The sequence below is a fragment of the Syzygium oleosum genome, unplaced genomic scaffold (genome assembly GCF_021117445.2).
Source record: "Syzygium oleosum isolate NSW1041296 unplaced genomic scaffold, Sole_v2.1 Sole_v2.01, whole genome shotgun sequence".
NCBI lineage: Eukaryota > Viridiplantae > Streptophyta > Magnoliopsida > Myrtales > Myrtaceae > Syzygium > Syzygium oleosum.
In genome coordinates this window covers 17,680,808-17,690,908 of record NW_026607485.1, presented here as the reverse complement: position 1 = coordinate 17,690,908, position 10,101 = coordinate 17,680,808, and the positions used below count along the sequence as shown (strand labels likewise).

Here is a 10,101-nt window from a genome sequence, read left to right as displayed (position 1 = left end):
CTTGCTCTTGACCTCGTACGGATAGGCGAGCGTGATTGCTCCGTAATCACCTAATTTGCGAGCAAATGAGCATATATAAGTATTAAGAACAAATAACATGCCAGTCCATGACACAGGTCTACTTGCTTTGATTTATAAAAAAAAACTTTATTCATAAGGAATTCTTGAACAAAAACTATGAAAGCAACGACTTGAAATCCCTTAAACAAATATGCTAGGAAAATAATGACTCAACTTCCTAAACAGCAAATCTAGAAAGAAATATATCTTAAAAGACAAGAGCCATTTCATTTGGCTTAATCAATATACAACTAGGATGTGATTTCCAAACGTAATCGCTTATTCTCCTCGGCCAAGTGTGTAACTTACTCTTGTAACTTCTCAGCTTTTCTCTTGAGACATCTTTTCTCAGCACGGTTGGTGATCTTCTCAGGCACCCTTGGTATCTACAGGAGTAAGTTATCTGGAATCTTGTGTCGTTGAATGTAGTCAGCTGTAGCATAATACTTTCTTTCTTTACTCTCTAATTCTTTTTCGGGCCATATGAGCATTTGTAGATGGCACATGTCCCACAGCGACTTGATTAAAGAAATGCTATCCTCATGGTCGAGGTCTCCGTTAGTGAAGTCGACCCGAATTGAATCAGCCTGCTTCAAAGCTGGGGGAAGCTCTTGCACCACTTGATACTGGTGAGTCACCCTAGTCGAGTAATATTCCATTACCACAGTGAATCCCAGTAAAGGGATTGGGCCAACACGTTCACATGTGAGTCTAGCCTCACGAACTTGGAACCATTTAACATTGCCATAGGAAACATTTGGACTTTGGATTTTTAAAGAAAACTAGCCGATTGGAATAATGATAATCCGGTGCATGTCTTTGTTTATTCTCAAATCTCATGATAGGGTGATCAGAGTTGCTAACTTCACATATAATCATTAAACCACCAAACCCTTTTAAGTGAGATAAGAACCAAATTTGCAAAAGCTCAGGAGAAGTATGGAAAATTTTGTCACCATTTTCTTTAAAGTGAGAGAGGGAAAGAAAAGTTTCTGCCAGGAGGGTATTAACAAAGTTCATTCCCCCGCAAACTTGTCCCACTAACTTAGCAATCAAAGAATTAATAGCATTCTTACGGTGAGGGAAAAGTATAAATCCAAAGAAGGCTAATAGGAAAATCCTTCTTATTTGAAATGAGGTGCCATTTTGAAAACATTTATCAAGAAATGAAAACAGGCAAGTATTGCGGTGACCTTTCAAAAATTTTCTTATCTTTACTTCATTGATTCTCAAAAAATCAGATAAAATCAAGACAGGATCTATTCCGATAGGCGGACTAATTAATTCCGATTCCAAAGGTTTTCCAATGGCAATGCTATATTCTTCCAAGGTCGGAGTGAGCTCATGCTTACCAAAAATGAAAGTAGTTGTCTCCGGACACCAATAATGGGCAAGTGCTTGAATGAGGCCACCATGAATGTTGATACGCAACAGAGGAAGGAGTCGGCCAATTGTTGAGTCCACGAACTCACGGCTAGCTCGGTCTAGCTTGTCCCACCACGCGTTGAGTTCCTTCTTGGGAGGAAGAATAAGTCGAATGTCGAAATTTCCCATTGTATATTGACCAAGACTTGCGATCAACCTAGTATCATGGACCGATAAGACAATACGATAAAGTAAATAAATTGCGGAGAAAAAGTTCAAAGGACTTACTTTACCAATAACCGGGTGGCAATCACATAGACATACGCATGCTACGTGGCACGATTTCTACTCTAGAAGGCTTATCAAAGTGGAGCCACGAGGATGATCGGACTAGCTGCGGGCATGCGGACTAAGTCGGGTCCTCGTGACTCCAGCATCATCAAAGAGCCGACCCATGTCGCGGGCATGTGGACTGAGGTGGTAATCTCTTTGACATCAAGAAAGAAATTTCGGGATTGAGATGGGCAACTCGTACTGTAGGCGGACGGTCGGAGTGGTATCCATCTCAATACCGTCTTAGGTGATCCTATGCGGCCCAGGTCCGGCGATAGGTTGTGTGTGCTAGAGTGTAGTGAAAATACATAAGCATGCACGACAGTTTATAACAAACACCGCTTCTATATCAAAATTAAAACATTCAATTTCAACACCTCCCTGCAAGACAATGGTTAACAAACACTCCACCCCTTATAACTCCCATTCTGCAAAAACATTTAACACTTTAAACGTTAAGGATGTACCTGGAATCCTCGCTGCAAACTAAAAAAATATTTTTTTTTTAAAAGAGAAAATTCGGCCTAAGTCCACTAAGAGTATTAACTCAAGTCCTCAGCGGAGTCGCCAAGCTATCGCGACCTACCCTCGGGTGCACTACCTTAGGGTTCGGCTAATGGATTGTTAAGTCTAGGCCTAACTTGGGCTCTCCCAAGCCCTTACCAATTCGCGACTTAATGTTTAAGTTCTTAACATGCAAATTGTTTCAATTGGGAGTCGCCACTAATCTATTTTTTGGTGGGTCGATTATAAACCTAAGTAAAGTATCGGGAGAATTACTTTACTCCTACGAACTAGAGATTATGGACTCGGAGACTTGATTACACTAGATTACTCTAATGCCCTTTTGGTACCTTTTCTCTTTTATTTCAAAAAAAAAATTGCAGGCAGCTTGGATTGATTTTAAACCTATCTACTAACATGCGAGATGATCATGCGGGTGCTCAACCAATGATATAACACACAATAATGCAAAGCAATAAATAAATTGCAAGATAGGGACTTACCTCAAAGCAACGAAAGCACCTGCAATGTTAGTTAGAAAATCACATAGACAACCCTAATATGATGCCTAATTAACACACAAATTTACTCAAATCTTTTTTAATGTTTTCTCTGATTTAACGAAAACTAAACTTTATACAATGCATGCTACTAGTCTAACATAACATGCGACATACGATTTACTTAAATGTCCTAATTCTGACAACAATTAAATGCACTATCTCTAATATGGCATGCGAATGAACCTAGACGTGAAATTTCTAATGACGAGAATTAATTAATATGCAACTACTCTAATATGACATGCACGTGGTGTTTTTTATATTTTTTTAATTTAAATTCGGAATAAATAATTAGCATAGTTCAAACATGTAATAATTATATCTAAGAAAAGAATCTAATTTATTCTAAGAAAATAATCAAAATTTATCCTAAACATGCAATATATTATCTACTCAAATTTTACCTAATCTTTTTGTGTTTTTTTTTAATTTATGGAAAGACAATCATTTCAATTCAAACAAAAGACGGAAAAAAATAGCAATGAACACGACACCCAATCAAAAGAAATATTATCCATATCCCTTTAAATTTAGAAAGAATAGATTGACGAATTATATTTCGGGCATGAGGATCGGATTGGCCAATCTTCCGCACAATCGCGAATCATATCTCGGGCGGGAAATCGGACTGACGATTTTCCGTGCGATCGCAAGTCATATTTTGAGCATGAAATCGGACTGTCGATCATAAGCACGTTGTGAAATTAGGAAATAATTCCTAATTTAAAGGCTATTCGAGAACTTATTGGATACGATAATATTACTCAAAGATTCGTATAAGATTGCAATATTTCAAACAAGGAAGCAATATATTTAAAAGTCAAATTAGATGAGCTTTTTACCTAATTTGAATATTTTCTTTCCAAGTTTGGACCGGCGGGTGGTGGCAGGTCGGACTGGCGACGGATCACGAGCAGCTCGTCTCGATGGTGGTTCACAGACTCCCTGTGACGGCGGTGGACTCGCGGTGGGACCCTAGAGAAGTCCAATGGCGTGTAATCTCGATGGAGAATTCGTCCAGCAAGTTTGGAGGCTTGTCACTGCACCGAAAAAGGCAAACCAATGCCCAAAAAGCTGCAAAAAAAATCAAACACAGCGTTGACTAAATTTAAGGCACCAAGCAGTAGTGTTGGTGAGGTTGGTGTTCTACCGAAATCTGCTGGTCCCGTCTAGAAAGCTTGCAAAAAACTCGGCAAGGGTCGTTGGACGAAATAAGGATCAGTCACAACCAAGCAGAAATTCGCTGGGCTTGGCTGGAACTCGGACAAGGAAGACTTGCGATAAAAACTCAAACAAGAGCCATGGCTTGATCGATGGAGGTCCCAAGCACGTCGGGAAATTGGTGGGTGCTGGTCCTTCGCTGGAAAGGACGCTGGAGATCAGCGGTGGCAGCAGGAGCGGGGGGAACCACGGTAGCTCCGGAAGCGGCAGCAGCGAGAATGGCTCGCCAGGGACAGTAGCGGCGGCGAGGCGGTGGCGTCAGGCAATGCGGGGGAGGCGGCGGGGTATCGCGGATGCAGTGGAGGGGCGGCGCAGCGCAGTGGCTGCACGCGTACGCAGCCGACTCTCTCTCTCAATCTCACGTGTGCTTTTTTTTTTTTTTTTCGTAGAGACCCCCCGTTTCTTATCTGTAGGAGGTCCTTTTATAGGTGAGAATGCCTGGGCCTTTTTTAGAAAGAGACCCTCTCAAGAATATTTAAAACATATTATACTTTGGCTTCTTTCCTTTTTGTTTGTGCCCATGACGTCAGAATGTAGTTCCGAATATATATCCCCACGTTGACCGATTCCGTTTTCCTCTTCTTGTATCCTTCATATGTTTTTTCCTTTGCACAAAGATACAAAGAAACAAAATTTGCTGATACACTTCTTCTTTCTCTCCATGGATTAAAGATATGTGCGGATAGGATATTACTCTCTCCTATCTTCAGAGAATACGGCCAAATATAATAAATCCCCCTTCCTTCTTGGTCTTCTATGTGGCCAAATATATATATATATATATATATATATATATATATATATATATAAGATCTTTTACAACCGAAGATCACACGTGCAAAACATGTGACTTTTGGTCATGGGCTTGATTGAATTAATTTCATTTAAGTTCAGAACCATTCGCTCAAGTCCATCCGCCATCTATCCAATAAATGTGTAAACTATATGGGTCTAATTAACTATTAATGAAATGCTCCTAATAGCTATATCCAATTTAACTAATATTTTTTGTTTAGGGGTCGAGGTCGATCCCTAATTTTTATATGCAATAAACGACTTAATGGGTTGTCAAAATTTAAGTGTCAACATCTAGCAATCTAGACTCACCAAAACTCATTCTAGAGGTTCAAACTCATATGAACAGCAACTACACGACCAAATCGTTCTCTCCTATCGCCAACCAGCCAACTCATTGTCCTATCCAAGACCCAAAATCAACATGCAAACATTATCACGGTTAGTATAGAGTGAGAGAGCACACTTCCCTTGCCGGCGAGTGCGGCGATCACAGCATGCGGCCTTAGCGGAGAGAAAAGGGCACGGCGGCGGTGGTTTCTGAGCTTGCGCGGCTGCTGGTGGTGGCGTGGATGAACGGGACGGCGGAGTGGATGGCTGCTGGTCGGACGGTGTCAGGCGGTGGATGAGTGGCTAGCAGACTCGAGCGGCAGCGGAGCTTCGGCGGAGAGACGAGCGAGAGAGAGGGAGTGAGAGAGTGAGCTGGTCGGAGAGTGTGAGAGAGAGTGAGCTTGGAGGGAGTGAGCTGGGGGAAACGAGAGGGAAAAGTAATATGTGGCTCTTCATCTTCTCGCATGCATTCAGACAGTCCCAACGTGGGGCACCACCTGGCAATTCTCCTCTGCCACGGCAGAGGGGAAGAAAAAGAAAAAGAAAAGAAGGGGAAAAAGGAAGATGAAGGGACGGTGGTGGTGGAGACGATCCGGCACTGAGAGAGGGAAAGAAATAGAGGGAAAAAAATGAGAGTAAAAGGACTTGGCAAGAAGTCGGCTCACGCAAATGACGTGATGTCGGAGTTAGTCGACTCAGTGGCAAATAAACCCAAAAATTAAAATTTACGATTCCAAAAACGACGAAGGCAGCATTAGCCTGACACCCGAATTTCCAATTTCACTTTTTCTAATTTCCGTTGACGAGCGCCCCAATTCATTAGGGTCCTTCATTCTTTTGACCATATCAAAGTTCGGGATGTCACAAGTTTTATCTCGCGTCAGTCAGAAGTGGCTTACCAAATCTAAGTAAAATCTAAGTATTTCTATGTTTCTTTCGCCTATATGTATTGAGTTCACATATTTTGGACTTTCATAATCCTACCATTCTTTGAGTTAGATTATAGTAGGAGAAAAACTAAGCTATGATCCGTTTTTCTCTTTAACGACGTAGGCTTCTATAATAAGTAGGACTATGTATCGATAATGTTCAACATTCATCCACAGTATTTGCTATTTGAGATATGACTTACTACGACGTCGTATCTCATGATACTGGAAAAATGGTCCACTCAAAATAAGGAAAATTCAAAATAAGAACTCGAAGTGCTCTCATTTTCTCAAATAAGGGCCTGAAGTGGACTTTGTGTCAAACAAGGGCTTGAAGTGGCTATAATAGTTTCAAATAAAGGTCTCACCGCACCGGCTCGCCGACCGGCCAAATTTTTAGGCCGACCAAGGGTATTTTCGTACAAATATAATTTTAATATAAATTTTATTTAGATTAGATTAAAAATTTAAAAAAAGAAAAAGAAAAACAGGGAGCTGGCTAGCTAGCCCTCCCCGCCTATGGCCGCCCCCCATCGCCGGTGGGGCGGCGGCGATGGTTTACTGGCCCTCACCCAGGTCTACAAAAGGCAGTGACCTTCGCCCAGATCTGGGAGAGGGTCGTCCCCCTCTTTCGGCTCTGGTGGCCCTCGCCTTTGGCCGGCAAGGGTCGCCAGTCATCGTTGAGACGTCGGCGACCCCGTTAGCCATCGCCACCGCCCCACCGGCGATGGGGCGGCGGCCATAGGCGGGAGGGCTATTGCCAGCCCGCCCCCTTGTTTTTTTCTTTTTTCTATTAAACTTTAGCTTTTTTTTCATTTTTGAGTTTGTTTTTTTATGAAAAAAATAGAAAAGGTAAAAAAAAAAAAGAAAAAAGGAAAAATATTAAAAGACGAAAATGCCCTTGACTCTAGTGAGATCAGGCCCCTTTTTTAGACTAGAATAGTCACTTCAGACCCTTATTTGAGACAAAGTTCACTTCAAGCCTTTTTTTGAGAAAATGAGAGCACTTCTTGTTCTTATTTGGCACATGGTTCACTTTAGGCTCTTATTTGAGAAAATGAGAGTACTTTGGATCCTTATTTGAAATTTTCCCCTCAAAATATTCTTGTTATTACTTATATTCTCCAAAAAAGTGGATCATGCTCTTTTGCTGAGTTTCATTGTGGCCTACACTCTATCCGTTCACAATTTGAGATATGAAATATTATGGCATCGTAATCTCATGACATTGGATGACAGTGTCGCACCTAATAAATTTCGTAAATAATTATCGGACACGTGATGTATATGTCAGACATATAAAATAAAACTTTCGTTTAATATATGCTTTATTTTTTAGTGGAATATTTCAAGATAGGACTATTGAGCATACTATAGGGTTTAGATTGTCATGTGAATTAAAAAGTACACTGTAAAGCTTGTGATGCCCATCTGTAGCCTTCTTGGCTGCTTGACCTGCCTGCTTTGTGTTCCATTAGTTAATGTATAACTACCAGACTTTGTATTTATTCTATAAAGTCTTATTTGCCTAGCAAACAAAGAAAAGTAGACAGTATTCGAGAAAAAGACCAAAAATCCTAATATATTCAAGAATAAGAGCAAAATCCCAATTCTTCCCTTCTATGGCAAAATAAAAGGTCATGACTCACTCCCTGCCATCGAATCACCTATGAGGATTGGTGGACTTAATCTGATTTATATTGAAAACAGTAGGTTCCATGTAGATCCTACACGGGTTTCTCCAAATCTGACGGTTTAGATTGAATTGAGTATATATACTAGGTCTATGGGATACTTACAACTGTATAAGGTAAATTCTACACTCCATGGTCCAAAAAGTGTCGAATGCAATCACCAAACCTGTCTTAGGGGGTGTTTGGTTCAGCTTTGGGAAGGGGCTTTGAGCCCCGAAAGCCCCTTCCTAAAATGCTGGAGTGTTTGGTTCAGCTTTGGGAAGGGGCTTTGAGCCCCGAAAGCCCCTTCCTAAAATGCTGGAGTGTTTGGTTCAGCATTTGGCCTAGCATTGGCCAAATGCTAGCATTCCACGAATGCTACTGTTCACCAATATATATATATTTTTTTTTGGTTTGAAGCTGTTCTTCACCAGGCAGCCGGCGAGGGCGGCCGGCGAGGGAGAAGGGCCGGCGAGGTCGGGCGACCACCGGCGAGCCAGATCTATCTCGCCGGCGGCCGTAGGCCCTCGCCGACGGCCGGCTCCGGCGATGGTAGGTTTTGTGTTTTTTTTTTAATAAATAAAATAATTCTCAAAGTCCATTTGCAAAAAAAATTTACCAAACACTATATTTTGGCCAAAGTAACTTTACAAAATATTTTTACCAAACACCATTTGCATTTCCCCAATGGGCTTTCACCCAAAGGTATTTGCATTCCCTCAAGTAGCATTTTCAAAGTTGAACCAAACAGGCCCTTAGTCATGCTGGCTTTTTCTTACGAGTAGTTCATGAAAATGTTTTAGATGGTGTGTAAACACAGATATATTTATTCGAATCAATCATTCGATGTTAGGTGACCTAAATCTTTTATGTTGTCTTTCAATATAACGACGCGGCGTTTATGGAGTTTTCAGAAATGGTTCTCACAAACTCATCCATGGCCCTCATAACCCCTTATCATTATCACCACCTTCTGTCACAACTTCCCTCATTTTGTTCCATCACCTCATTGGCCTTCTTCTTTATCTCCCCATCAATTGATTGCCCAAGACTTGGAATCCTATTGTCTCATGATTGCAACATGAAAAAGATGACTTATTGTGATACAGATTATGTGACTTGCCCAATGACCAGAAGATCTATCACTGGTTTTCGCATTAAATTGGGAAGATCCCTAATCTTGTGGAAGACAAAGAAACAATCAACCGTCTCTTTATCATCAGCTGAATCAGAATATCGGGCTATGTCAAAAACTATTTGTGAGATAGTTTGGATATGAGGTTTTCTATCGGATCTTGGGGTACAAATTCATAGAGCGAGTTAATTATTTTGTGACAATGATGCAGCACTCAAATTAGCAGCAACCCCAGTTTTCATGAAAGGACAAAACACATAGAAGTTGATTGTCATTTCACTCGAGAAAGATTCAAGAAGGGATTATTACAACTCGAGGAATTGGAACTGTAGAGTAGCCTTCGGATGTAACGCCCCCACCTCAGGGTCATTAACGTGACGTCCCATTCGTTATTATCTTTCGTTACACACAAGCGGAAAGCATAATTTCGGGACAATCACATTCAGAACAACAGCGAAAATACGACCAGCAGCATCATGAGCAAACCTTGTATTTACAGGACAAGCAAACATATTTTACAAGCCAACTTAGCCGATTTTAGCCATTTACAAACAACAAACGTTATGGCTTGGGTGTCCTAAGCCCACTACTTCGGATTCACAGCTCCTAACTTTCCCCGAACTCCAACATGGCTTAAACCCTGCCTGTTGCCGCCGTCCGTTCGACCATCCTATGAACCTGAGAGGGAAAAACAACGGGGGATGAGTCGGGGAGACTCAGCAAGTGAAAACACTAATGTCAAGTGAGGATAAATCGATCGACGTTAACATGAGTCGGCCCTTACCGCACCAGCGTCGATGGCAAAGTTCATGCCGACAAATACTAGAGAACTCTAAGCATGGCTGTAACACGTGAACATCACTAGCCAAATTCCGGCTTCTATCTCGAGATATGAACGTCAAACACAAAACATAAACAAGCCAAAGAGGTAACCAATCAAGACCGAACACGGTCCAAGCAAACCACGTCACAACGCATCTCATCATCCTTTCCCGAGATTAGGGAATTCACTTACACAACGACAAACAAAACTAGAGAACGGGGTTCGAGATGGGTGAGCTCGGGAAATTTCGGGTTTTCTCCTTGCTTCCTTCTTGCTTGGCCGAGCAAACCTAGGCCTACGAAGGCCAAACCGCGGGCTCTTGGGTGGAAACGAGATGAAACACGGGCCGGTTCGGAATTTATTTGGGCGT

At 41.6% G+C, this 10,101-nt stretch overlaps 1 pseudogene; it reads right to left on the bottom strand.

The window, feature by feature from the left end:
• Positions 1-446: 446 nt before the first annotated feature.
• On the bottom strand, positions 447-1,614 carry LOC130134968 (uncharacterized; annotated as a pseudogene).
• Between the last annotated feature and the right edge of the window lie 8,487 nt (positions 1,615-10,101).